Raw genomic sequence first — 4,038 nt, forward strand, 5'->3', positions numbered from 1 at the left:
CGCCAGTGCTCCGACCCCGGCGGCGGGACAGTAACTGGCTTCTGGTTTGAATGGTGTGGTTTAGGGCAGGGCTTGCGCGGAGCTCATGTCCAAAAATGGTAACATTCGGCCCTTTTTTAAACCGAAAGGGTGGCGGTGGGGAGGGGAGCTCAGGAGGAGCTTCAGCCTCGCCGCTCGCTACTTATATTTTTTTTTTTCCCTCCTCCTTTAAACCAAAAGCATCCTGTATTAGATCACTCAGGAATCCTAATCCCTGAAACATTTCCGTTTTAGTCACTCCATCAGACAACAGTAAAACAGAATTTGGAACACCACTCATGCTGGCATGGCAGGGGCACTTCGGGGTGCAGCAGGCTCCCACGGACTTCGCAGCCAGTCACTCATTCTCTTAGAGCTCGTGTTTTGGATCGTGCCTTGCTCTCCCCTTCCTATGAGCGGGCAGAAGAATCCCAGACCTTCCATGAGAGGGGGGATGATACTGCTTTATTATGCACAAATGATATATTAACGTGTGTAATGTAGCCTGAGGTGTGGGGCTTTCTCACAAGAAAGCTGGGAGCAGTTGGGAAGGGAGAGCACAACAGAGAGAAGATGATTATTCCTCTTTAACCCTTCTCCCCCTCCTCCACTTCCAGATCAAAGGTTTTCAGGTTTTCCTGTTCAGAGCTGTCTGAAATGGTGCCACTGAGAAGTTTTTCCCCTGGAGTCTGATGAGTTAATTGAAGGTGATAGCTATAGAGCTGCTGTCGGTGATTTCCTTGTTCAGGGACTTGAGTGCTGAGAGTAGACAGCATGAGAACTAAAGTATACAAACAAGGGCATTTACTGGAGGGAGAGTTGATAGCGTGTGAGGTTATATTTCAGCAAAGGAAAAGCGAGGAATGCAGTCTTGGTCTGGGCTGTGAGTGCTGGATGGCTTATCGGAAGTCAGAGCTCTATTCCTTTGAGGAGGGAAGTTTCTTCCTTTTCAAAAGATCTGCCTAGCTGCAATCTCTATTTCCAGTCCTATGCCTGTATCTGGCCAAAACATCTAGAAGCAGCTCTTGGGGCCCAGAGCGAGATCGCCAGCCTTGCTGACAGGCTGTGAAGGGAAATTATTATCATGCTGTGGGTTTTTTTGCCTTTTATGGTGCAGAGGTAAAATATTTTATATGTAGGGGGACACTGATTTGGTTGTCAGAAGCAGGAGTGGAACCTTTGGACTTCACAGAAGTCTTAAGCCGAAGGTTGTTGTACATGCTATAAATGTCATGCTCTTTTGTACTTGTAAAGGAAGAATTGCCTCCTTCCAGGAGATTTTAAGTCCTCTTGGTCCTATCACAAGAGGGTGACAGAGAGCTGTTCTGTTAACATGGGTTACTTGTCCAGAGGGAAGAAGCCAAGAGGGAGTTTTAAGGAATGAAAGCCAGCTTCTTGTTCTGGTCAACACCTACCAGTTGAATTTGATGTGGTGAGAGTTACTGTCCAGCTTGCTGGACTGGAGGACTCTATGTAGTTAAATGTGTCACTGGTGGTGGGATCACTTTGTTGTTTCTCTTCATGCTGATGGACAGCTGAAGCTGTTCCCTTCTACAGTGGGTGCAAGCTCAAAGTTTTATGGTGATCCACCCCTCTGGTGTCTATAGTTAGGAGGATCAGGTCTGGGAGTGATGGCTCTTTCCAGTTGCAGCCCCTATCCCTCCCCTAAGCGATTGGTGATCGGACCCCAGCCTGGGCGGGCTGTGCGTATATTTAGAGACAGTCTTTCTCTTCTGCTGGGGGTCTGAATGTGACCAAAAGCCCTGCTGGGGTCTTGGGGCTTGCTTCCTTCAGATGTAAGGAGGTAACAATATCTATCAGTCAAAAACCTGCAAAGTGTGGTGAGGTAAAACTGTCAGTCCTTCTTACCTGTGAAGTGAAATCACTGCAGTAATTAAAGTTAAATGTTCAGTACAGTACGTGTTAGTTAATAGCCTACTGAGATGAACAGGAGAGATTCATACCAACCAAATATTCCTGTAGATTCTTTTCAGGCTCAGTCTTTTCTTGCTGACTCACATGTTTAGGTTTTTCTTCACCTAAGTCTGATTTAAGTACTACTGAATTATTGTCATTATTATTATTTATAACACTGAGGCCAGCTGGTGAGACAGACTTGAAACTTTGCATCTTGGGCCCTCTCTGGGAGCAGGGATAGCATGTCTAAAGTGGTTGCACGGCCAGAAATGCAGCGAGCAAATGTCTATGTAAGAAGTGTCTGTGTCTTGCCAGCTGTTTCCACCCCAGCCCCTCATGTCCCAGCTCAGTAAGGCTCTGTAGGCTGTGGATAGCTGTGCCACATTGCTGTCCTGCCAGGCTTTGTGCAGCTGGGACTAATTGAGACTTGGGAAGCAAGCAATCTAATAATGTTACTCAAATATGAATTAAGTCCAGCTCCCCTTCTCCTGGCTGCATGGGCTCAGCAGAACTCACAGCAGACACCAGAAGTGGGAAGATCTACTGACTTTTAGTAATGTCTTCTACAGGAGCATTATAAAGACAAGTTTTCTGGGAGCTGGTTTGCAGGTTTCCTACCTGTGTTGAGGCAGATGTTACATCTTTGCTGTCTGGAATGGTGCTTTGAAATGGGTAAATAAGCAAATTGCAGAATTAATTTCATATTTGGAGGGTGAAAGCTGGCCTTTTGTATACGCTACAGAGGAGAAGCACTGGTTTCACACCTCTTCCTGCCTGCCCCTTCCTGTGGAGCTGCTGTTTTGCAGCGTAGGGATAAAGTGACAGTTCCTGGGAGGAAAGCAGCTTTCCATGTGAAGCCAATTTTTCATGTCTATCAGTAAAGTGTCTCTCTAAGAGGTTTAAAAGAGCTCGTCACAGCATTGCTATTCTTAAGTAGCAAAAAAAACCCGTGCAGAACAAATTCAGCTACTTTTCACCTGATAGAAGCCTCTGCACAATGTTTTGTGCAGGAGCAGTGGGTCTATTCTGGGGATTAAAATATTTTCTCCTTTGAACTGCATCTTAGTAGTTTGAACTGTTGAACTCATCTCAGCAGTTTCTTCTAACAACCTTTTTTGTCCCCTCTGCCTTCTCTTCTTTCCTGTCTGGAGTCAAGCTTCAAAGTAGTACTAGCCAAGGCATAACAAGATTGATCCTGCAGTTTCTCAGATTTGCAGAGCAAAACTTGCTGAAAGCCATTGCAATGGACTCACCTAGCTGTCAAGATGGACAAGCTTGCCTAGTAAAAAGTACATACGTGGGTGTTTAGTGGCCAAGAGATTGTCACTTGTGCCCACAAGGACATTTCTACCTCCTGATGACAAATTACCAGCTGCAGCATTCCGACTATTCCTGGTGGGCTGGTGAAGCAGCTGGGTTGGGTGTGAGGGACTAGGTGAGCCAGTTGGTGTTCAGCATGCCTGGCTTATCTTCAAAGATGAGGTGAAGGGTGATGGTGAGGAGGACAATCTCTGGCCCCTGTCTCCTTAGCGTCAGGAATAACACTGGGGTGAAGTTGGGTTTATTTGGGGGGTGCTGGTAGGGATCAGCCTTCAGATCTTGCATACAGCAGGCTCTCATATGGGCCATTCTCGGTTAATGAGCTCGTTGCTCAAGGTACAGCTCATTCAGGTTTATTTTAAAATCTGGCCTGAAGCAACTCTCATCTGTAGAGCTGGCAGGGAAACTTTAAATGCCAAATCGTTTTTTGACCTGACAACTCCTTTCTTAGGAGTAGGAGGCAGTGTTCATTTGCACTGTGTAGAATATAGCCATATGCAACTTTAATTCTCTAAGGAGTGATAATATTGTTTGTCTTTATTTTAAAAAACAAAAAAGTAAAAAATGTGAAAAAACCCAGATTGATTAAATTAATGTATCTTGTGCTTTATCCACTGCTGCTCTTCCTTGCCATATTGGCATCTCTGACAATGTGGCAGTAAATGATATCTCTGGCTTAGAGAACTGGGCTGGTCAGATTTATGGTGCTGCAGAAGCAGTGATAGCACAGACTTCAGTAGCACCTTTTCTGCAAGGAAGTGCTTACTAAGTACAGTTGTTCCT

The sequence above is a fragment of the Parus major genome, chromosome 5 (assembly GCF_001522545.3).
Source record: "Parus major isolate Abel chromosome 5, Parus_major1.1, whole genome shotgun sequence".
NCBI lineage: Eukaryota > Metazoa > Chordata > Aves > Passeriformes > Paridae > Parus > Parus major.